Consider the following 27,265-nt stretch of genomic DNA (forward strand, 5'->3'; position numbering starts at 1 on the left):
AATCCAAGACCCACCACCTCAGAAATGGCTTCCCAGCTGGGATCCAAACTCTTATTGCAAATATCATAGAGGCCATGGTCACACCACCGAAGAGTGCTTTACCCTCAAAGACCGAATTCAAGATCTTGTTGATTCAAATTACCTTCATGTTCCTCTAAGCAACAAGAAGGTCAAAATCTATAACAATGGTGGCAAGAGCAAGAAGAACGACAACCCTTCTTTTGTTTCTTCCTATCAGAACGGAAGTTGCATCGATAAAAAGATTTTGAAGACCAAATAAGAAAGGAAGTTCACCCCAATTGGAATAAGCTATAATATCGCCTTTGATCGACTCCTTGTTAAGGGACTTATCACACCAATTGGACCTATGCAAGATCCTCCTCCTGAAAGGTATCCTGAAAGGAGAACATCTGAATGGAATCTAGATTCTTATTGCAAGTACCATCAAAGCAACGGTCAGACTACAAATCAATGTTATAAGTTTCAAAATCTCATTCAAGACCTCATCGATGCAAACAAACTCCCGTTCCCTCCAGCTGGCAAGAAGACTGAGTGATGATAACGCACACAAGGTGAGCTTGGACGACAAGATTTTGTGACCTCTTTTTCTATCCTTTTTTTTTATTCCACTATCCCCACTAAGTCTAGCATAGGCACCTTTTATTTTCCCTTAGATTTATGTTGTAGGATATTTCTTTCTTCTCCTTTTAATAAATGAGCATTTCTTTTCTTGCTTATGATCATTTCATTTCATTGCATTAAAAAAAAAATCCATGTCGAATTAAGCAAAAGATATACTAATGATTTGAGGCACCCCTTGTGGCCATATCATATCACTTTCACCCTCTAAAAAATATAAATCCTTTTTTGACAAGCCACTTTGAGCCTCATCAACTAATAGACCTTTCTTTTTTCAACCCACACCTACCTAACCTAGGGATGGGATAGTGTGAAACTTATGCAAATTCTAAATATGAAAGCTTGAGTGATTTTACATAGAACTTAAAAATTCAAAAAATCAAAAATAATAAAAGTGTACAAAAGGGCAAGTGTTCCAATGTCATTGACATGAACATGTCTTTGATATGAACACGTCTCAGATTGCGTCTCTTATCGAGTGCTCGGTACCGTGCCTGAGAAACATGAATGCCAAGTGAGTGATAGACCGCATGATCGAGATTTCCCACACTTATAAAAAGAAAAAGAAAAAAAAAGCAAAACATAATAAACAAAAAAGAGTTCAAAGTGAGGAAATTGATTTCAAAACACAAAGTTTCAAAAGCAAGGTTGCACACCTTGGGTGCTTATCTAGGGTCTTGAGCCTTTATCCCCTTCTTCTTCAACCTTTATCGTGACCACGTTACAAACCTTCAAAGAACTCTTTGAGGTATACACATACTTGTGCAAGGTTCGGCTAGAGCTACGATCGGCCTGATTCCTAACGGATACGTATGCAACCTCACATTGAGGTGCGGCCGTAATAAAAAATGCATTCATATTTACAATCATAATTGACCATATCAAGAGATCTCCGATGCTCATCCCTATCCATTTAGATCTAGACTTGGGGGCTTGATCCCTACATTATTAGCTTACCTAGCCTAAGAGTCACCATTATTTGACTCTTTTCAAAATATTTTTCCATACACTTAGCCTTTGTAGCCTAGCTTTACGGCCTTTTTGGTTGGGGGGAATTGGGTTGAAAAGAAAGGAAAGGAAAGAAAAATTAATTGTTCCTTTATTTGCTTCAAAATATTATATGGGAATTGAATGGAAATGAAAGGAATTGGATAGAAAGCTCCCTTAATAAAATATACTCTCTCCTTTCCTCCCAAAATTGGAGGAATTTGACAGAAAAAAGAAAATTAAAATATGTCAAATTATAAAAATTCATTTATCTAAATTTTTATTCCCTCCAATATTATAATTTTCCCTCCCACGACTAATATTTCCCTCCAATACACAAAAACCCTTGCCGTCATACAGAGTATATATAACCATCAGCCACAATTCTCTTTCTCACTGCAATCAAGCATACCCCAAATTGCCCAAAGCTATTTGAAAATTTCAAGAATTTATTCACTAATCAAGGTCTGTAGCAAATCCTAGTAAGCTTTCTCATTATTTCTAATTTTTTTACCTTAATATAATTTGGGTTTGATTTTTGTCACTGCTATGCCGTTTGATTATGGATTTATTATGGGTTAATGAAATTGTATTTGACCTTCATTATTATTTGTCCAATCGTATTTGTCTATGTATTATTGTTCTTTTTGTTAATATATATGTCAGTATTATGAATTTAGTTCTTTTTGTTGGTATTATGAAATTATACATGTTTATTTATTTTTCTGCAATAATTTACTCTAATTTATAATTATATTTCTGTAATTTTGCTGCATATTATGCCGTAGATGGAAGATTTTATTAGTAGTGATCATGAGCCAAATGTAGAAGATGACAGTAGTGAATTTGATTCTTTGGTAATGACTTGGGATAAAATGAGGCAATATGCTACTATCAAAATGATTTGTTTAGTTACATATGGATTATACATAATCCAGAAACGGAGTAGTTTGATTCATAACCATATGCCATCTAGAGAAGAGACTATTGCACAAGAGATTGCAAGGAGAAACCTTTTTACATTTCTTATAAATCCTAGAAGAAGTCGTCATTTTTTACGTATGCTACCAGAGACTTTTGCTCAATTATGTACCCTATTGCGTACAAGGGGTCAATTAAAAGACACACGTCATGCTAGTGTAGAAGAGCAAGTTGCAATATTTATTTATGCTATAGCTCATAACGTAAGGAATTGCATTTTGCAAGTTGTTTTTCGTCATTCCGGTGAGACCATAAGTAGATATTTTCATAAAGTTTTGGAAGATATCATCTTTGTAGAGGATCAGTTTCTTATACAACCTGACGGCACATCTATTCCTTCCGAGATTATGAACAACAATAGATTTTACCCATATTTTAAGGTAAACTATATGATTTAAGTAACTTTAATTATAATTGCACATAAAAGATATAAGGTTGTGTAACTTTAATTTTTATGTCAGGATTGTACAGGAGCTATTGATGGTACATATGTTCGTGTCAAAGTTTCTAATTCTAATGCACCAAGGTATCGTGGTAGAAAAAATTGGCCTACTCAAAATGTCTTGGCTGCATGCACGTTTGATTTGAAGTTTACTTATGTGTTACCGGGATAGGAGGGAACATCATCAGATTCAAGAATAATTAAAGATGCATTAAATAGAGAAGATAGATTGCATACCTTTGAAGGTAATAACTATAACTTAAGAGACAATATTTGACTTCATATAACATACGTCAATCATCTAATTTCTATGACTTATTTTTAGGTAAATATTATCTAGTTGATGCTGGTTTCATGCTCACTGGTGCGATCTTAACCCCTTATATGGGTGTACGCTATCACCTAAAAGAGTACTCTTTTCGTGCGCCAGAAAATGCACAAGAACTTTTTAATCTTTGGCACGCGTCACTACGCAATGCTATAGAGAGGGCATTTGGGGTGTTAAAAAAAAGATTTGCTATTATTGCAAGTTTAACTAAGCCACACTACTCTTTTGATACACAAAGAAATGTCTTCTTAGCATGTTGTATGTTACATAACTTTTTAATGAGCATTGATCCTGATGAGAAGCTTATTGCTGAAGTTGATCGTGAGCTCTTAAATAGTAGGAGACGGCCTAGGCGCAATGCAATAGATGAGGATATAGAAGAAGGAAAAATTATTCGTGATAATATAGCTGCTCAAATGTGGAATGCCTATGTACTTTAGTTTGTTAGTTGTCTCATATAATAAGATGTCGGATTATCAAACTTGAATGTTATGTATTTTTTTTATAAGTAAACTAACTTATCAATGCCAACTATTTTTTAAATGATACGAAATTTACAAACTGCATACTTTTATGTTATTTTATTGAATTGTGTAGGTTAACTAGATGGACATACCATCAAAAAAGAATGGCGGAGTCATCAAATGGACCGAAATCATGGATGCACTGCTCATCGAGTCACTACTTCACTAACAACAGATTGGTAATAGATTAATGGTCAGTGGACTTCTTCATCTTATGATTTCATGGTCAAGGAATTGCGTGAAAAGCTCAAGCTTCCACTACTTAAGAAAGAGCATTTGTAGAATCGCCAAAAGACTTAATTTTTTTTAATGATGCACATGATATGTTTAAGCATTCTAGTGGCTTTGGATGGGATTCAGAGAGAAAGCTATTTTTAGCATAGCCTGAAGTATGGCAAACCTTGATTGAGGTATTTATACTCTTTTTAAAATTAAATTTAAGCATTGTATTATTTTGAAATGTTCGCTGATGAATACATTGTGTTAATTTACATATTACAGACTAAACCTGAAACCAAAAAATGGATGACGACACCTATACCATTTTACGACCAACTCATGGACCTTTATGCAAAAGATAGGGCAAATGGTGAAGGATCCCTAACAGCAAAAGAGAGAGCACGTCAAAGGAGTGATAATGGAAAAGATTCCCCACCAAATAACATTGAAGCTATCGATGACCTAGTAAGCCAAAATGAAATAATACTAGAGGATTTTGGCTGTAATAATTCTCCAATGATGCAAAAATTAGGATCTTCAAGTTCTTCCAAAAGTGAGAGCAAGGGTGAGAGTTCATCTAAAGGTAAGAAAAGAAAAGGAAGTCCAGATGATGACTATGAGATCCAAGTTTTAAAGGAATGAAGGACTTGATAGTGTTGCCGAAGCAATAAGGGAAGGTAATTCCATTTTGAAGCAAATTCTTTCACGGGTTTACTCAAGTGATGAAATATTTGAGGAAATTGTGAACTTGGGAGTTGAAGAAAGCAACCAATTTAAAGCTTACAGATTTTTAAATGCTAATGAAACGAGGGTCAGAGAATTTTTTAGTTGTCCTCAAAGAATTCGTAAGGCTTTTCGTATTCAAATGATGGAGGAGGAGGGCGTTTCTAATTAACATACTACCATTTATATTTATCAATAATCAAATACTTTAGTCGTCATATCTAGTTATTAGTATTATGGGTCATTAGTAAGTTGGTCACAGTACGAAGGATGACTACTATTTTTATTATGTCATTTGTTATGGTTTTGGGTATTAGCTTATTTTAACTCTACTACATTTAATCTTTAATTTATAATAATTAAAGTGCTTTTGAATTTTATTTGCTACAATTCTTGTCCTTTAACAATCATTGATGTGAAACCAACGTATGAGTATAGTTAGTATATATTAATGGGTTGTTTATCATTAAAATAACATTGGAGAATGTATAAGTATATTATTGTTTGTTAGATCCTCCTTGACAGAAGCTAACATAATATAATTTAGGATTGGAAATCCTTTATAAAATTTGTTTGACCTTCCCTTCATTTACTAAGATTATACCAAACACTGGATTCCTTTCCATCAAACCAAACATTGGAAAATATGATTTTTGTCCTTTCCCTTCTCTTCCTTTCTTTTCCTCCCTTCCCTTCTTTTCCCTTCCCTTCCTTTACTTACATTGAACCAAACAAAGCCTTAGTGTCAATTTCACACACAACACAGATATATAGACAAATGTTCCTTTTGTCATGAAATCTTAACACAACGATGAAGCACGCCTTGTCACATCAAGATCACTCATTATCATAATTCTTATTGCATCACAAGGTATGAAGTACTAAGCCTCCATGCCTAAGTTACCCAAATACTTTCATCATCGAGTCAACAATCAAGATAGCCTAGGATGTTATAATCCTTGCACCATGAGATGCAACATCGACATATACATTTGACTAAGCTCATTCAACATGCACCGTAAACACTCAAACACTCACTTCGATTCTTTTTCCGTCTTTCTTTTTCGGAAGAAAGTCGGTACCCTCCACAAAAATGACGGTTTTTTTTTTTTTTTTGCTTTTTTGCATTTTTCAAGTCGCACACTCACATTATAATGCACACACGAGTCATGTCACCTTGAATTGAGTCTAACATATGTGTCAAAACACATTAAATCACACAAGAGTCACACACGTGTCAAAACACATTGAGTCAACCTTAAGCCAATCAATCACCTTAGGTCAACTCTAAGAAAAAAACCAGCAAATTCTTTTGGCAATATTTTGATTTTTACAGGATACAATCAGCAAAGCTCATGTTCGCAGCCAATCGAACGATCTCCATAAACATTCAAGTATCACAACTCTTTTGTTCTGAGACGCATGGGCATTCCTATCACGCTCTTTTGTTCAGAGATGTGTGGACATATTATCAAGCTCTTTTGTTCAGAGACGCGTGGACATATCAAAGCTCTTTTGTTCAGAGGCGCGTGGACATATCAAAGCTATTTTGTTAAGAGACGCGTGGACATATCAAAGATACTTTGTTCAGAGACGCGTGGACATATCAAGCTCTTTCGCTCAGAGACATGTGGGCATCCTATCAAAGCTTCATTGTTTAGAGACGAGTGAACATTCCTTAAAAAAGGAAGAAGCTCTTTTGTTCAGAGACGAGTGAACATCAACAGTAGCAAAGCATGACCACAACATCAACAGCAGTAAAACTGAAGATGGCTACAAGAAGTAACCTTCGACAACGTTCCCTAGGGTGTGGAGAGTTGTCAAAAACAATAGAAGATGGCTACAAGCAAAATTATCTTCACCTCGTATTCCCTAGGATGTGGAGGATAGTCATAAAACAGCAGAAATTGAAGGCAGCTACAAGCGGAGCAGTCTTCAGACGATATCCCCTAGCTTGAGGAAGATCGTCAAACAAAAATCGGTTACTCCAAAGATGTGTGCTCAATGATGCAAGATACGCGTTTCTTAACTCTTTTATCTCTTTAACTAATGCTAGATTGCAGGTACCTGCGTTACATGAATAATTTAGGATCGCAGAATGCTCTGAATAATTCTCCATCCCTATCGCTAATTTGACTTTTGTTTTCAAAACTTACGTTTCTCCAAACTCCGTCAAAGTGGGGGCTTCTATAGACACCCAAATGTGTCTCCCCAAAAACTAAACCCAATCATGAATATCTTTCACGTCATTGATTATCTAACAAAGCAAAAGTGTGAAAAGTCTAGTGATGCAGTTATTTTTAATAAAAATACTTCTTTCTATTTTTGAAAATATTCCTTTTCGTACCCTGTTTATAAAAAATAGCTAGTCTAATTTATTTTGGTCCATAAAAAGGGTCCAATAATAGTGTAATCGGATCGGGCTCAAGAAGAGATTTCCAACGATATATAATGAGCCCAATTCCGATGAATAATAAGGAAATTATGGCCAAAATACTAAAATGGGCCAAAATGAATTTTATATGCGGCCCAATGATCTAGACGAGGGTCTATTAATTATTATTCCTAAATTTATTAGGATTGATTTTAATCTTCTAAAATAATCTAGAAGGTTCTTCAAAATTCTAATAGTATTAGGATTGATAATTATATTTTAAAGAGTTTTATTTGGAATAAAATAAGTGCTTAATCATATAAACAAAATTATTCCATACAAAGCGCGTTTTATCTTTTAATTAGCGCTAAACGGCAGAGTCTGTCTCCAAACGACAAAGGTTGTCGCCTGGCGCTAATGTCTGGCGCCTGGCGACATACGCCTGTTTAATTCCGTATAGAATTTGAAGTATTTTCTATCGTTTTGGGATTATTTCTCTATAAATAGGGGTTATATCTCCCCGTTTTTATTCATTCACGACCATCAATCTCTCTTCTCCCTAAAGCTAGAAACTTATTCTCTCTCTATTCTTTTTGAAAACTTTCCCTCTTACAAATTTCCACATACATTAGTTCTAGACACACCTAGCCAAGTTCTAAGTTGCCTTCTGTAGACACCTACTTTTGGCCTCCTGTCCCGACAGGAAGTGCAATGACGATAAATAAAACCTTCTTCATGTTGGATCGAAGTGAAGAATGCTTATGGATAACTGGTTAAACCACAAAACACAAAAGATTAGCCAAAACCAAGGAACAAAGCCAAATAAAGTTTAATTAGTTAAATCTGATCATAATTAGGTTTAAGCCCGTGCTTAAAACCCAATAATGATGGATTTAGGAGCACCTAGGTCAAAATAAGCGATGCCATAGAAAATAACGCGCGCATCTCAAGGAAGTGCAACACTGGCAGTTGCGCTCGTGAAAGATTAAAAAATTTAGAAAATTGGAAAATCGAATCTTGCCATAAAGCCGCGCGCAAGACAATTAGTTGCGCTGCCTATAGCAGCGTGATGAGCGTCATTTATGGTGCTCAAAAGAATAAGATTTAGGTCCTTTTTCTATATTTTCTTTCTTTATTTTCCTATAATTTTCTTAGTTTTCCTTGTTTTTCCATTTTAATAACTCATTTTGAGTTTTGATTAGTTTTTATGAGTTTTTCACGATTTTAGTCTTTAATTAATAGATTTAGTTTTATTTCTTTTAATTTTACTTTATTTATTTCCATTTTATTTATTTTATTTTATTTGTCTTCTATTTCTCTCTCATGTGCGGTTGTTCGTGTAGGTGATTGCTCGGGACAAGACTCGATTCAAATTGTCATATTCGGAGTTTCGATATTCAAGCTTGATGTTTCGAGGTCTTAAGTTCAAAATCAATTAAGTGTTGCAACGATAACAAGCCAACAAGTCTCACCCCATCTCGCATCACCCTTTCGCTGCCAACATATCCTTCACCCCACTATTCTTATCCTTCACCACACCAAGCCTCCTTTCAACTCCAACAACAAACACCAGCAACAACCTCAACAACAACTCCAATTACACACTCCCATCACCACGCATCTTCCTCCCACATCAGAGCAGCCCCTGCTCCATCTCCACCAGTCAAGCAACCTCCCTTATTTCCCCAATTCACCAACAACTACAACAACTCCTAGCAGCCCCGGCATCACCCAAAATCAGCCCGCCATAACTACAGCTGCTACCCTCTGCTCCAGCCGCAATTAACACCACCAGCAAGCCACACCTAGCTGAACACACCAGCCACCCTTCTCCACCGCACTAAAATAGCCCCGACTCAATTAAGCACCACTACAATCGAAGCCCACCTTGAGCTGCCACCAATTGAACTCAATCAAGCCCCAATTCAATTGGCATTCCCCGAGGGCGCGGGTGTGAGAGGAGCGGACGCGGGGCTCGATGCACCAAATATGCTAATTTGTGGCAGTAAGCAGCCGCGGACGTGGCGCGACCTCTCCGCGGGCGCGGCGGCTCTGGAGAGGGCACGGCCTAGACCACCGCGGACACGGTCTTCTGGGTGTGAAAAAAATCCATATCACGAGTTTCTCACGTGATTTTTAATGAAAATCGAATGGTCTTGATATGAAGCTCGAGGATAGACGATGATGATGAATGGTGGTGATTTAATGATGATGATTGTTGTTGGTGTTTGATGGCGAAGAGCAGGGGATTAAAACCCCCATTTTATTGCAACCAAAATCGAATAAGAAAGGACTCTGACGGTTTTGGGTGGGAATTAGTGGGGTTTAGTATTTCCAACTTTTTCATCTATTTTTATTTCTCTTTTTCTTATTTTCCTTTTCTTTTTTTAATTGATTTTCTTTTCTTTATTTTATTTTCCTTTTTCTTAGTTTATTTATTTTATTTTCCTTCTTTTATTATTTTTCTTAGCTTAGTTTAAATACCCATTTTTGGGGGATAATTAGAATCCAACTATTATTCTATTTTGAGAAATAGCTTAGATTAGGAGGTTCTCTCTCTAGATTAGGAGTAGTTTTATAGAGAGAAAGTGAAGGATTTCAATGGTGATAGAGGGATTGAAGATACAAGTGTGACAATTGTGTTCAAGATCTTCTCTACTATCAATGAGCATTCTTAACTCTATCTCACCTTATTGATTTATTCAATTTCATGTTTGTTTGAATTGATTTTGATGTTTGATGCTTGTTTAGTGTAATTGTTCTTGATATTTTGTGAATTCTTGATTTCTTTAGTTAATTGTTGATTAGATGATGATGTTAGAGTAGTTGTTGGCTAGGAATTGGGTGAAACTTGTATGATTGATTAATTGTGATTAATTTGGAAATTGTGTTAATTGATTGTTGAGATTAAAGTGATTAATGAAGGTTTGCATGTGTGTAATTCGATTAGGCCTCGAGAATTATGCTAGATTGCATTGTAATTGCTAATGACACGAACAATTGATTTAGTAATTGCAATTATTGATTGGTTTTGATTGTGATTCTCTTAGTTTGTTATTCATAGTGAACCCTAGCTTAACAATTAGGAGATATCTCTTTGATTCCAATTGATTGCTCTTATCATTAGTTTTCACAACCTTTGATTGACTTAATATTTCCAAGTTGTTGCAATTGACATGATTACTTGTTGATCCCCGTTCCTAGTGTTTTATTTCCTTGGTTACTTGTTTTGTTAGTATTCTCTCTTACCTTCGTCTTTGACCTAGCTTAGGCGCATAATTGAAAGTGCTTGAACATTGCCGTTCCTTTGGGTTCGACCCTTGACTTGACTCTATACTCATATTTAGGTTTGTTAAGTGTTTATAAATTTAGTTTGACCGAGGGAAGATTAGATAACGACCTAGTTTTCCACTCGTCACAGCGTAGCTCAATCACTTGCGCTGGGTGTCCGCGCGCAACAAATTCAGTTGCTCGCGACACCTGCTGCGGCAGAATGTTATAATCCCTAAATCTACTCATTCCCTATAAATAGAGGCTTAATCCAAGGCTTAAACAAACAGAAAATTAACCCAAAACTCTGGCGAAAACTTGTGAACTTGTGCTACCTAACCCCTCTCGTCCTAACACTCACCCCTTTGATATTTTGTTACTACGGTAAAGGTTCCCCAACAAGAAGGAGTCCATAAGGGTTCTAAACGGAGATCTAGCAAAGAGAAGTGGTAAATTCCCAAGCACTTAGATAAATCATTTTTATTTTCTTGTTCAAAAGAACTTTAATTAATTAATTAGTGTTACTTGATCACTTTAAAAGGTTTAATTAATCAATTCCACATAGTATCTTGCGTTAAATAAGTTAGAATTGAATAATTAATTGTTGATTGATCACTTAATCCAAGGCGAATATTGTTTATTTCTTGTCATATTCACGAATTTGATTAAATAAAGAATAACGACGTTGCAATGTAATTCCTACGTGAATTAATGTGTGTAAATAAACTCAACTAAATTAGTTTTAGGTATCGCGTTGCATATATTGTTTGGTGATGAAATTGTAAAAAAGGAAGAGCTAGTAGAGGCCGTACTGGGGCTAGAATAGTGATTCCCCTCTAAAGGGAACTTTATTTTAGTACCCTCGCTCCTGAACTCATTTTTGGTTTATATAGACCAATTTGGGTATGGGTAAACTTACGATTTGTGCTAATTATTCCATGAACTCCACATGGAAGAAAGGCATGAACGAGGTTTATGAGTTTTCCCAAAACTCATTGGCGACTCCTACTTGTTTCTTATAAAAAAGCGTAATGATAGAATCAATTCTAATTCAAAGTCTCCCAAACAGTCAGGAATTCAAATCCTACTACACCTTAACAAGTGTAAAGTCCTAGGCTTTTAAATGGCCATGGGAATCTAAGGAAGGACCCCCTTACGATGGGATCACCCTCCTTACAGTGGCGACTCCGCTGGGGACTTAGAGGTTACATGTTTAGTTCTTAGTTATGGTCCAAGGTTTCCAACACTAGGTTGCCTATGGGTTGTAACGAGAATTAACTTGGATAATCTCTAGTTAGAGAGCGAGACTTGAACGCATAATATCTTCCTTTTGCACAAAAGTAAAAACCAAACAAGCAACATTGCATCATGCATAATCATAGCACACTTTAACCTTTAGGGATTGGCTCATTGATTAGGGGTCGCCCACACTAGGCTTCTATCCTTAAATCAATAACAATAATCCCATCCATATCACCAACAAAATGTTGGGAGAGCGATGTCATGAGTCAACATGTTGAGTGATTGATTTGTGCGTCGTTTCTTAAGATATGGTACATTTGGACACCCAATCCTTTTGACCTTAGAATGGCACTGCGTGAATCTTGGATTATGACATGCTCTATGTGATTATGTGACTATGTGCAATGTGTTTGGATAGTCTTTTTTGTTTTTTTTAGTTTAGTCTAGGTTCCCAATTACGAAGTTGTCCCTTTGTAATTTTGAGTCGTATTCGAAGGGTAACATAGGAAAAAAACGATGACAAAAAAAAGCGCTCGAATTAAAAAAAAATCTTACGAGCAGGTGGCGCGCGCAACTCAATGAGTTGTGCGACCCCTACAAGCGCAAGTGATTCTGATGCGCGCGCCCACTGTTACGAGTCAATTTGATTTCTCAAAAAACAAATTGACTCGTTCAAACAATATCTTCATTGGAGAATTGTTTAAGGGTGATGTTATCCGTTCGAATATATCTTGCGTCATTTTCTTTTTTTCTTTCTCCGAAACAAGCGTGTCGATGTACTTATCCTTTCGTACTTCCTTTAGGGCCGGTTTTCAAGCTTGGGAACGAAGAATCCCGGGCGCTTGTATCTACGTTTACCATCAAGTAATCCACACCTTTCAAACCACCTTCCCTCGATAACTAGTCCTAGTCCAACAACAATGTTGACCATTGAGCAACTCCAAGAAGAGATTGCTCGCTTGAGAGAAGAAAAGGCTAAAGAGGCCGAGGAAAGAAGAATTAAGAAACTTGAAAAAGCTGAAAAGAAAAATGCCGAGGCTCTAGCCTTGCAACAAAATATAGAACTATTATCCGTTAAAGAAAAGTCGTTGGAGAAGCTTGTTCTTCGTTCCACCATGGGGAACAAGTACTTCGACGCAGAAAAGTTTGCTCTTCCCTCAAGACTTGCTTTACAAAAAAAGTTCGTAGCTACGGACTTTCCAATATTTAAGGTGACTAATAATCCACAAAACCACATAATGTGTTTTACTGGCACCATGGCATTAAAGGGAGTTGATCCTAAGCTTTATGCTTTGACTTTCCCTTTATCTCTAGACCCAACCGCGAGAGAGTGGTACTATGTGTTAGATTTGAAATTCAAAACAACATGGGAAGATGTAGTTTCGGCTTTCATTACCCAATATGAGAGTAACGTGGAGTTCAAATCGACTCTACGTGAACTTGAAATGCTTAAGCAAGGCGATGATGAAGGTTTCCTTGCTTTCTATAGTAGATGGCGAGAAAAGGCGGCTCACCTTGCCTAAAGGCCACCTGAACTCGAGTTAGTTCAAAATTTCATTGACAATTGTCATGAAAAGTACAACAAGCATCTACGTTACCTTGGTTTAGACACTTTTCAAAAGGTCTATTCTGTGGCTAATAGGATTGAAGATGATCTTGCAAAAGAAAAAGCAAACAAACCTTATCATCATCAACCTAGGAATAACTACAAAAAAGGGGAATGATAATACTTCATCCTCTATTGATGTACTTGCGACTTCCACGCAATATAATAACAGTAGTGATCCACGGAAAAGATGGACAAAAGAAAGAAAATTTACACCATTTCCTGCAAGCTATAAAGAATTATTAGAAAAATTGAGCGAAAAGGCTTACTTGCACCAACAAGGCCAACACCACCCACTCCACCAGAAAAAAGATTTGCTAATTGGGATGGTAATGTTTATTGCGCTTATCATAGAGGTGTTGGGCACGATACTGAGCGTTGTTACGTCTTAAAACAAAAAATACAAGATTTAGTAGACGATGTGAGAATTCCCACGCCTAAACCTAACAATAATGCATCCCCATTAGGGGTGTTTTATATTGATGAGGACCATATGGGAAGTGATATGTTCAATCCTTTGGACTATATCACACCTATAGGAGAACCTCTAGATACAATACTCATAGGGGAAACTAATGAAGTATGTGGACTATGGGGCGACGACTTTCACAACTTTTATGTCTCTAAGTATGCCGCCGTCCCACCTCTATATTGTTTACAAAATGAGACAAATGGAGCGCTTGATTGGGATCATTTCTTGGGGAAGTCACAAGACTTATCAAATATCTCCTTGGATGAACGATGGCATCAAGGATAACTCATGGAACATCTTGAAACGGAGGCACCTTCAAAGCCTTTAGAAGAAAGTTGGTTCATGAGTCCTACAACTAACCCTAATGAGATAAATCATCTAACACGTTCTGGGCGAGTTTACCAAGCACCACCAAAAGGACTTTCGACCATAAAAAATCAAACTCAAGGTCAAGTACAGAATCCAATACTACCTCCACTTGAGGTGGAAGATCCATTGGTTAAAAAACTTCACCAATCCAAGGCGAATGTTATCATTTGGGAACTCCTAAGTACTTCTAAAGAACATAGGAATTCTCTTATGAACGCTCAAATGGCTTTGTCTGTAAGCACATAAACAACCCCTCAGGACCTCGTTAGCTTGCTTACTAACGAGAAATCCGACAAATCAATCATTTTTACTGTTAATGATTTGCATTTAAAAGACACTACCCACAATAATGCATTATACCTAACTGTGGGGTGCAAGGGATATAATATCCCTCTTACTTTAGTAGACAATGGGTTGACTGTAAATGTGTGCCCATTACGAATAGCAAAATATCTAGGCCTTAATCCAGAAAAAGATTTTCATTCAACAACACAAAGCATTAGGGCCTATGACAACTCGAGAAGATCGGTGTGTGGAACTGTTAAGCTACCATTCACCACAGGCCCAATTCAAAATACGGTTGAATTCCATGTCATGGATATTAAACCCACATTCAACCTTCTACTTGGACGTCCTTGGATACATGAGCTTGGTGTAATACCATCCTCACTTCATCAAATGATTAGGTTGAACTATCAAGGACTTTCTATGACTATACATGCTTCTCCACTCAAAATAGCTATAAATGGCCAATCACTTTTGAAAATAAACCATGATAATGATGAAGAAGACATGTGGGGATTTGCCGCCGAGCCAATCTACACAATCAAAATGGAAGAGAGCCTTGAAGAATCATTCAAGCTTGACCCATACTCCACTGAGATAATAAATAACATGTTGTTTAAGAATAGTTACTTTCCGGGGACGCCTTTGGGAATAGAAATGAAGAAATCTCTTTTACTCCCTATCCCAAAGAAAAGTCTTCCCTTTTGATTGGGATACAAACCAACCAAGGAAGAACTAGAGTCTCACGATGCTAAAAACAAAGCACATAGAGATAACAATAAAAAGGGGATAATTACTTTGCTCTCATCTTACCAACAAACCCTTAATGGACAATTCATTAGGGAGGGAGAAGATTACCCTTGCTATGACTTTCCAGAACCACTAGTTCTGGAAGGAATCAAGAAGCCTGGATTTGAAATATTTCACGATTGCTACTTCTTAAATGACGATCTTAAAATCGTTGAATCAAAACACCCAACTCCAGGGTGCTATGATGGACAAGCATTAAACTTTCTATTTGGACTAGAGCAAAATCATGTCGCTACAATGACTAATCAAAATGCCATTCAAGATGAAGCTTTCGACCCAACCTTGTTGATTACCCCTTCTAATGAAACCTTTGAGTATGGACGGAAGAAGTCTTTCAAATGGACCAATCACAAAGGCGATAAGCTAGAAATCGTCACAGGCGAAGGGAAGATGTTTGAAGAATCGGACGGCGAATCTAGTATAGACTCTAGGGAAGTAACTAGCATAGGTGTGCAAAAATTAGAGGTATATGGAGATTCAAGTTTGATTATAAATCATATACTGAAAAAATGGAAAATAAAGAACTCCACAATGATATTATACCAAGCACACCTAGAGCAACACATCGAGCATTTTAAACATATTGATTTTAAATATCTCCCAAGGGATGATAATCAATTTGCCGATGCGCTAGCAAAATTAGCCTCAATGACCATCATTCCAGATCACTTAAATATGATGCCATTATGCGTTGACAGAAGAGAAGAACAACATATTGCAACACAATAGAGGAAATAAATGACATTGAAGGAGACAATCCTTGGTATGGTCATATCCTCCAATATATTACCCATGGCACATATCCCTAAAATACTTCATCGAAAGACCAACGAGCCTTGAGAACACTTGCGGCCCAATACAGTCTATTAAATTGTCAATTATGAAAAAAAGGACCTAATGGTCAAAGTTTATTGTATATAGACCAACCTGAAACCACATGCCTTAAGGAGAATACTCATAAAGGTGTTTGTGGACCTCACATGAATGGTAAAATGCTTTCAAAAATAACTTCACGACAAGGGTACTATTAGTCCACTATGGAACATGATTGCATAAAATATGTTAAAAAATGTTCAGAGTGCCAAATGTTCACTAATTTACAACACCTTCCACCATCCAATCTATACAATCTCACTTCCCCTTGGCCTTTTTCAACTGGGGAATTAACATAATTGGTAAAAGTTTTCCAATAGGAGCAGGAGGACACGAGTACGTATTAGTAGCCATCGATTACTTTACCAAGTGGATTAGCTGCTTCTTACGTAAATATAATTTATAAACATAACGCAAAGTTTCTCGAACGAAACATTATTTGGGTTTTTCTACATTATAACCCTCTAATTTTCCGTTTTCTACGATATACCCCCCCTTTTGAAAAATCTACACTATAACCTCAAAATACATTTAGTTTCTACACGGTAACCATGCCGTTAATAAATTCCGTTAGTGGGGTCCACTCACCGCTAAATAATTTATTTTTATCGATTTGCGTGTTGAAAATGGTTCCATTAAAGGTTTTGGGGGCTATTTTGGAACTTAGAGGGACCAAATTGAGCTCAGATTTAACCAAAAAATAACATAAATGCCTCGTTTTGCATATTAAGAAATGTCTCAATTTGCGTGTTTACGTATTTAATAAGCAAAACGAGGCATTTATGTTTTTTTTGCTAAATAGCCCCCAAAACCTTATCGAAGCTATTTTCAACACGCAAATCGATAAAAAAAATACTATTTAGTGATGAGTGTGCCCAACTAACGAAATTTGTTAACGGCAAGATAATGGCAAGGTTATCGTGTGGAAACTAAATGTATTTTGAGGTTATAGTGTAGATTTCTTAAAAAGAGGGGGCACATCGTAGAAAACGAAAAGTTAAAGGGTTATAACGTAGAAAAACCCTTTTTTGTAGATATGGAATTCCACATGAACTAATTAGTGATCAGGGATCTCAATTCAAAAATGAAGTCGAGACCCTCTTAACTCGTTATAAAGTAAAACATCATCACTCATCTCCATATAGACCTCAAATGAATGGAGCTATAGAATCGGCAAATAAAAACATAACAGTCATCACTAAGAAAATGGCGGAAAATTATAAAGATTGGCCTAATAAACTACACTTCGCACTATGGGGTTACAGATCGTCCATACAAACATTAATAGGAGTAAATCCATACTCCTTAGTTTTTGGAATGGACGTAGTTCAACCAGTCGTACTGGAAATACCATCCCTACGCATCGTACTCGAAAGTAAGCTATCAGAAGCTGAATGGGTAAGAGCGAGGTATGAAGAGCTTTTATTCCTCGATGAACGACGATTAAGAGCTTTGCATCATGTACAAGTTTACCAATGACGCATTGCGTGTCATTTTAACAAAAGTGTACGACCTAGAAATATCAAAGAAGGTGACTTTGTACTAAAGGAAGTTAGGGGTCCACCAACCGATCCAAGAGGGAAATTCAAGCCTAATTGGATAGGTCCCTACCGCGTAATTGAAATCCTTTTAGGAGGAGCCATCAGATTAATGGATATTGGAGGTGATGAAATTCGCCAATTAATAAACATTGATCGACTTAAAAAATATTACATATGAAATCCGGATAAACTCGTTTAACAAATCATTTTTAGCATTCAATTGAAAGATTCTAAGTGTTATGCACTTTACCGAATAACACGGTAAAATACATAACACTTGGGGGGGTAATTTAAAAAAATAGACCATTCTAAGTGTTCAGATTTTTTCGAACATCACGAAAAACTCTTCACACTTGGGGGGGCAATAATGTAGAAAATAAAATAAATTTTTTCACACTTGTAGTACAGGTGTCGCGCACAACTAGAAACATCAGAGGTTGCGCAAGCCACCTGATGACGAACTGCGAGCCCAAAATTTTTACGCTTGATTAAAGTTACGACTTTTACTTGCGATAAAAAAGGGTATGTTTCTAAAAAATAACATATACTCGGAAAGTAAAAAAAATTAAACTTTGATTTAAGCTTTGTCTAAACAAAGTTTGATTAATTTTTTTCATTTAATTTATACATAAGAGATTAAAGAAAAAAAAATGTACCATAACTGCAAAGAACAACGCAAATACCTGATTTTGTAATACGAATACGTAGGCAATCTTTATGATTCGGTCATATCAAAATAAAAAAAAAATATAAAGCTCATTTTATTTTATTCAAAATTCAAAATAAGAGACATTATTGAACTAGATGATAAATAATAATAAAAAAAAACATAGTAGTGATTACACTTTATTAAAATTGAACTAATGACAAGATTGTGTAACACTATAAGGTTTTAATTTGTCCTCGATTGTCACGGATGATGGAGGAGTAGTTTCCATCGCTGTATTTTCTGAATCCTTAGAGCTTTCCCCTTCATTCTTCTTTTTCACCCAAACATTGTTCTTTAATTTAGGGATTGGGGCCTTTGCAACCTGTTTTCCTTTTCCTTTAACAATTGGAGCCTTCTTGCGAGTATTTGGTGAAGGTTATTTAATTTTCACCCCTTGTTGCGCATGTTTAGGAGGAGCCTTTCTCTTTGGTTCCTTCGAACGAGCCTTAGGAGATGAGAAGTCCAAATTTCTTCTCACTCCTTTGTTTTGACCACTAGGAGGAGTAAAGGTGGCCGAATGCATCAAAGGCTTAGGTGGATTGCGAGCCGTGGCGGCTTGATGTTGTGATCGAGCCTTGTTCAATTCGCCCTTATCTGCCGCATTCATCCAAGCCTTGTAAAAGGAAGATAATACAATACTCGCAGTAGGATTTTGTACTACCCATCTAGGAAGATTTGACCAATATTCCATCCAACGAGCAATTTGTTCGGGTTTAAAGATCACATCTTTAGGGGCATCACAATCTTGCGGGGGAATAATTTGTTTCATCCCGTACTATCTCATCACCCTGCAAGGAAAGATAAAGGTAGTACTAGATAGGCCTAAAAGCCTAATATAAGGGCAATTGAAACTATTTCTAACCATACTACTTATGTTCCACCAAGGAATCACAAAGCGTATGTTAGGAACCCCGTGAAAAAAAACGATGTCCATTCTTCTTCGTTCTTGTGCTTGTAAGGAATTTGACTTCCAGGGAATGTCCTTACTCCATTAGCCTCAAGGTTTTGTGGCTGATCAACAATTTGTAAACGCTCCATAAAAAAATCTGAAAAAAAGAGAGAACAATTAATTGCGATTTTACACAAACAGGTGGCGCACGCATCAAAATCAGTTGCGCGTGCCATCTGCATGCATCTCAGACGATTGCGCCGGTTAAGCTAGAGCAACTTCAGAGATTGCGCTGCAATACGACAAAAAAAAATTGTACGTGTAATAGGAGTGGACTTCTTGTGAAATCGTTTTTATTAGGGTCTCCTCTAAGGCAATTCAAGCATAGAACGGTTTCCGCCAAAGCCGGGGTGAATGACATCCCTCTATTTGCTCTACTATGGACACCATGGAATAATCTCCATACTCTTTACCTGTCCTAAGTAAACAATTAACAACAAGACAATAACATAAAACACTGATTTTAAAGCGTTGTTTAGTCATGTTGTCACGAGGGGCGACAAAGTGTTCAATAAATTGGATCAAATTCACGCCTTCTTTAGTTCCAATGTTAGTCATATCATTGTCAGACAAACCAAAAAATCTTTAGATATAGGTTTGGGATCCGACAAGGTAAGTGCATAGGTCACAGGGAGAATGTTTGTAGGGAAGCCTAGCAAGGCCTCAAACTCATCACGTAGTGGGACAATTTCGTCCCCTTTAAACAACAAAAATGGTGGTTGGAGTCCCAATGATTGACGGCGGCATGAAGAAAATCAAAATTAATCACGAGTTGCATGTAATTCAATAGAGGGTCTAGGTGGTTAATTTTGAAAGCTAGTTTGTCCTTGGTTGAGAGGGAAGTGACCCATTGCTTCAAACGTTGTTCAAAGGTTTTCACCACTGTTGAAATTCAAAAAAAAAAAAAAAAAAAAAAACGAAGAAGAGAGAATTTAGAGCGATTAATTCTTTTTAGTTTCTTATGATATCACTAAGCGAATGAATGCGAGCTGATCAAAAGCCTACACGAAACCATGTTTCAATAGACCCAAGAAGGGCAAAATTTCGGCAATTTTCGCTCAAAGGAAAGTTCACCAGCAGGTGGCGCACGCAACTCATGTGTTGCGCTCGCCATCCGCGCGCAACAAATTTACATGTGCGCGACAGCCGCACGTAACTCATCCAATTGCGCGCGTCTGGTCTGTTGCGGCTAGAAAATTAGATTTATTTCCATATTTTGGACTACATAATGACGGAATCTTGATGAAATCTTAAGACTAATTATATGCTTGCCTTTTGCTAACTCTTGTGTCTCTTTTTTCTGTTTATTATTTGTTTCTTTCTTATTTTCATTTTTTATTTTTATTTTTATTTTTATTTTTATTCTTCTCTTTCCCTTTTTTCTTTCCTCTTCGTTTTTTTGTGTGTCTCTTTTATATTTTTTCGAGGGGGGTAAGTCGGGAACCCTTCCCTCCCTCGGAAATTTTTTTAATTTTTTATATAAAAAAAAGTATGCATGGAAACAAAAGAAAATAATAATGACACATATATACAAAAAATGTGTCATATGTACAACAAAAATAATAAAAATTTACATTTGTTTCCTAATAAAAAAAAAAAAGTGTACAAAGGAGGTCAAGATGCTTGGCGACTCCCTGACGGCTGCTGCACATCCTTTAAAATCCAAACGAAGATTAATACATAAAATGTGTGATAACCTCGTTAAAAAAAATATATAAACTTACCACGACCATCCGATGATCACGGCATGACAAAGTGATGAGGGCTCTCCGATAAGCAGCTCGAAAAGCGCGTAAAGTCCTCACCATGCCGTTCACGGTCTCTCGCGGAACTTATTTTAAAATATAAGAACAATTAGCAAACAAATGTATATAAATAAACAAAAGCATATAAATACAAATACAAAAGGAACATACTGACTCAACCGTCTCAGGAACAAACGGTATACCCTCCTCATCCTCCGTTGCTGGAGGAATCTCATGAATTACCGACCCAACAACATCGGAATACGTGATCTCTGCCGTAGGAGGCACCTAACCACCTAGCTCAACCCGCTAAAAGTACAATAAAAGGGTCAAGGTTCTGAAAAAATAAATATAAATAACAAAAGAGAGTTAAAGTACTAACCGGAACAAAAGCTGTGAAAGGAGTCAGCCTGGATGTAATGAAAGTCGGATAAGATGCATCTGGTAGCACCAGCTGCTACGCTAGATAACCTAGGATCTCCTGAGCTCGATCCTTGGTAGACAGCAAATCCAGAAGTAACATTCGGATCAGAGGATCCACAGGAACCCTAAGCTCCTCGAATGTAGACTGCCAAAGAACACGCTCGCCTAAAAACCAAGCGTCTGTCCTCTGGAGGACTGGAAGTCCCTGATAAAGGGCCCAAAAATGACAACGAATCATGGCAGACCGGACAGCCTTAGGAACTCCGACGATCAAACTCCAAGGACGGAGGTCGATCTGTAAACACAACCACATGAAAAATCATTAGAAAATAAATAAAAAAAATCAAAAGATGCACATGTGGTTGAAATACTCATTGACGCATGAGTCGCCAAAAAGGATCCTCTGGCAAAAGTCGCCAGCTGAAGTGTCTCATCTCTTCTTAATCGTGACCAGTCGATGGCCGATAGGAAAACGAGCAGCCCTAAATACCTGGGGGCTAAGAAAGGTAGGTACGAGTATCCCCAGGCCTAAAAGAAAATCGAAAAATGATAAGCTTAAAGGGGAAAAGCAAAAATAATGATTGAAAGAAACTTAGAGCACGTACCACCGTGCCATGTAAGGGAGATTCGAGGCACCTCAGTAGCTGCCGCGAAATCCATCACCCAGGTCGCCTTGCCCATAGATGTAAGCATACGGGCATACGACACCTCCACCCAACTCAGGTTACCTACTTGCCCCAAATTACTGAGGAAAATAAGTAACCCAATAGCAAAACATTCTCCCCGACCACTCAAGATAATGACGGAAAGAACGTGATTAATGTATATCCGAGCTCGTCAGTCGACAACTCATCGGTAAGAACCGATTATGGACAAGCTTGCGCATACAGGTGAAGGGCCACCCGCGAGACAGTCCCCGACAAGGTCACGCAGTCTCTTGTCTGACCCCTTAACAATATCTATGGCTACGGGCTTGCCTCCAAAAGAAAAACCCGTAATCATAGAGAAATCGAAAGGGGTAATCGTCATCTCTCCCCATGGAAAGTGGAAAGTGTTGGTGGAATCCCACCAAAACTCCAGCAATCCACAGAGGAAAGCTGACAATGCAGGCTGACTCGATAAATCTCGAAGAGCCACCAGCTGGGGGCTAATCCCCGAAAGCTCCACAATCTCCCTTGCCACCTCGGGCAAACTCGCAAAACAGGCTCGCAGGTCACCAGAGCCGTATAGACGCATGCTAGGCTCACTCTTAGGAAAAATAAAAAGAATAAAAAAAACGGTTATGGTTTGAAAAGGAGAAAAAAGAAAAGAAAAGAAAAACGAAGTTGCAAAGAACTCATGATGCCGCGCCACCCTCTGATCGAGACATGATGGTCTGGGTCCCACTTAAGGACCCTAGGGTCCCAGTTGGGAGGAGCCTCCCAAACCACATCCTCCTGGAAACGTCGATCGGCTGCGACCCGTCGCTCCTGAACTTCCACACAAGGATGGGTCACCCTCTTTCGAGGGCGGACCGCCTTGTTAGGACCCTCGTGAGTCTCTTCAGCATCGACAAATATAGGCGAGTCCATGCTATGATTGGATAAGGTTTCTTTATTAGTTTATTTTATTTATAAAACTAAGCTAATATACGTGTCCTAGACCCATTTCGGCGGCATAACGGCTGCCGATAGGGCAAAACACGTAAATCAAATGCCACCCATACTTGGGGGCTACGATACCTACAATTAAACTCAATAAATGGGGGCTTCTAACACCCACATAAGCTATCCTATACCAGTTTCAACTAAGCATTCAAGTGATTGTATTTCAAAATCTCGAAGAATCAACTACTCCTAGACGAATGATAGTAATACAAACATGATTATCGTCTACCAAACAATTTTGAGGTTTAAACATGGCAAAAAACGAGCTAAGAGTATACTTCGCACCATTTTTCAATTTTAAAATTTACAAAATGTGAATTATGAAAGTAATGCTTGTTCTAGTACTATAATCTACTTTATAATCAGCAAATTTAACCAAAATGAGCAAGAAAAAGCAACATATTCGAGCAAAATTCGAAGAAAAAAAGCAAGAACAAACTTAAACAAAGAAATGCTCATACAAGGTTCAATACTTAACTATTTTTCATGAAATTTGTTGCAAAATACTCCCTAAACATGGCATAACAACATGTAACAAAAATTTCAAAAATGATGGACCAAATTAAAACCCCTAAATTCGAAATTTAGGGTTTAACGATTCAAAAATCGCCCAAATTCAGCCAAAAACGAACGAAATTTAGTAAAAACCTTACATTATATTATGGAAAATATGAATAAGGGACGAGATCTACTTCCTTTGGCTTCAAAAATCGCAAAAAACCGAGCTTTCTAGAGAGAGAAAGGGTCGAAAATGGTGAAGGAAGAAGAGAGAGAACGCGAATTGAAAATCGCGCTCAACGATTTCTTTTTGCTGATTTAAATGTTGCGCGCAACTGAATTAGTTGCGCGTGACAGACCATCGCAACTCAAAATGATGCGCGCGGATACTGGTCATTAAAATAACCGGTATCCAGATTTTGATCCGTTTGATCATTTTTCAACGGTTTTTACTCGTTATTAGACGTAATGTCGCAGAAATTATCAAAATCTTTTAATTGCTTTGCATTTTGTAGTTTATTTTCTTCTTTTTTAGTTTTTTGCTTCATTTTGCATGCACATCGTGCTTTGTGCCTTCCCTAAGCATACGTTTTGAACATTTTTCGTTAATGTGTCTTAAGACGTTCCGTAATGGTGCTTTACGTAAAAGCCCCCATAGACAGGATTGTCATTTTAATATACTGATGTTATAAATGTCTGGATTTTCTTCTTTTTTCATGCCTAAAGAAAAAAGGAAGGCATCATCATGCAACGTAAAAATGCAAGGCGTATCGTACAGCGTAAAACTGTATGGCGTAGATGTTGCGTAAAATTTCACTTCAGCCCAAGATTTGCGAGATCTACCTCTCGGAACTAAAAGGTAGAGAATTAATTTACTTTAGGCGTTAGCTCACAAGTCAAAAGGAGCGCCGAACCATCAGGAACATACACTTCTTGATTGGAAGCAAATATGGTAGTTAGTGATCTTACTAGCTTACCGGATAGTTAGGGTGTCCGTCCACCCCCTGTATAAAGAGCGACGAGCCGATGTTGCACCTATGTAGTCACGTGCCCCCAGTCATGAGACACGTGTACTCATCTTGTGGACAAAACTGCTGAGAGAGTTGCTTACTTTCTTCTCTCTTACTGGATTTGGATATGTGCCTCCAGTCTTGAGACATGTATTTCTATCTTGTGGACATCCGGTTCAAATACCGATGAGGCTCTAATGCCGATGAGGCTCTAATGCCGATACATTTAGGTTCGAATGCCGAAACATTTAGGCTCGAATGTCGAAACATTTAGGCTTGAATGACAAAAACGTCTAGGCTCGAATGCTGAAAACACCCTTTTTTCATCTTTTTACTTTGTTAAAGTCAGGCTAAAGTTTCAATGACATATCGAGGGACTTTATACCAATGATGACATGATTGAGAGGAAATCACCCCCCTTTTACTCTTTTTTTAAACTGATCTCTTCTCTTGATTTGACATCACCTAGAACACCTTTACTTGTAAAAGCGTTCTACAAAAGCAAAGGATCATTCTAGATTCTTTAGCGAGTCTTAAGACTAGAAATAACTTTTTTTGGCCTTAATAGCTACTTGTTTCATACACTTAGCGAATCAAGGATCGTTTCTACATCCTTAGCATTTCTACAAGATTTTCTACTCTTTGACAACTTCGCAAAATGAGTCTCGAATTTATTTCCTTGACTCCTTTGATCATCGTCTATTCTAGACTTGATCAAAGTGGGGGTTAACTGTAGACAACTACTTTTTGCTTCCTGTCCCGACAGGAAGTGCAGTGACGATAAATAAAACCATCTTCGTGTTGGATCGAAGTGAAGAATGCTTATGGAAAACTGGTTAAACTAACAAAACACAAAAGACTAGCCCAAATCAAGGAACAAAGCCAAATAGAGTCCAATTAATTAAATATGATCATAATTAGGATTAATCTTGTGCTTAAAACCCAATAATGATGGATTTGGGAGCGCCTAGGTCAAAATAAGCGCTGCCGCAGAAAATAACGTGCGCATCTCAAGGAGTCGCGCTGGGATGGCGCGCGCAACTAAATCAGCTGCCCGTGACACTCATCGTAACTTCCAGATTTGCGCTCGTGAATGATTAAGAATTTTAGAAAATTGGAAAATCGAATCTTGCCATAAAGCCGCGGGCAAGACAATTAGTTGCGTTGCCTATAGCAGCGCAGCTCAATCACTTGCGCTTGGTGTCCGTGCGCAACAAATCCAGTTGCGTGCGACACCTTCTGCGGCAGAATGTTCTTAACCCTAAACGTACTCATTCCATATAAATAGAGCCTTAATCCAAGGCCTAAACAGGCAGAAAAGGCTAAATACTAAGTTAAACATGAAAGACTGTAATAGAGACTTTCAACCATATCACATAGCAAACTGTTTAGCAAAGACCCAGTGAAATTGAATGAGCTAAAATGACAAATTGGTGAAATAAGATTGAGAATTACTCTGCAATTTAATCCATTATGTACGTTGTGATATGGAATCGTCGCACGACTTTTTTGCTTAGAGCATATGAAGTATGTATGTAGTACCAATCAGCCTGAATCTATGAAATATATCGTTAGATTATGGCCAAGAACATCCAAAGTACTTAGATAAGTAACAGGATGAGTTCTTGACTTGTGGAAACAAATACAATTTGAGAATTGATGTTGCAAGCACAAGCCTTAACAAGGATTAGATCCTTAACAAGGAAGCCGTTTATAAGCACGAGCTAACAATAAGTCGTGGCTTGAGAATGGTAACATGGATGTGTATCCATGTGTAATGTGCAGGAATTTAAGGAAAATTTCCATGATCACAAGTGATTAGGGTATCCCAAATCATTGTGAGCCGTTTGGAATGAAACCCAAGAAAAGCATCATCAGGAAGTTTTCTAAAATATATGTTGAGAATATTGTTGCCTTAATGGCGATAATAAAAAAGATGTTCTATGGAAAGTTCGTTGATGAACGTTAATGATTGTAGATTATCAAGTTGAAGGTCTCAATCATGAAAATGAGTGGGAGCCATCACTTGGACAATAAATCCTAAATCACTTATAATCCATGACACTCTCAAATTTTATCATCTTATTATGAAAGTGATCAGTAATGAAGATGCTAAGATTAGCAAAGTAGTTATAACTAAACCTATGCAATAAGTGAACGACAACATTCACAATTGCATTAAAGAATTCAAGCATATTAGATATGTGTGTGATTTCTATAGATGTTTTATAAAGAGTGATACTCTTAAAACATTCGGAAAAATCATTTATCATAAGATGAACCATTAAGGTTTTAGAGCAATTTAAAATTTCATGCAATTTTATTACCCCGTTTGCTATTTAATTGTGGTTTAGAATTAAATAATGAGTCCATTCGATTCTTGGAATATTCAAAATAGGGTATCAGGACTAGTCTTGGTAAGGAAACACCTATTAAGTGAACGTTGAATATTATAATCGAAAATTATCCCTAATCGAGGTCATTTAAACGATGGACGATTAATGACCAATTAAGATTAGTGTGTAGTCTGATTTATAGCACCGTTTCTTGTGCTACGAGGACATGATTGTCATAAATCATTTGCACAGCTATTGGTTTAG

This window comes from Chenopodium album, chromosome 8 (genome assembly GCF_948465745.1).
Source record: "Chenopodium album chromosome 8, dcCheAlbu1.1, whole genome shotgun sequence".
NCBI lineage: Eukaryota > Viridiplantae > Streptophyta > Magnoliopsida > Caryophyllales > Amaranthaceae > Chenopodium > Chenopodium album.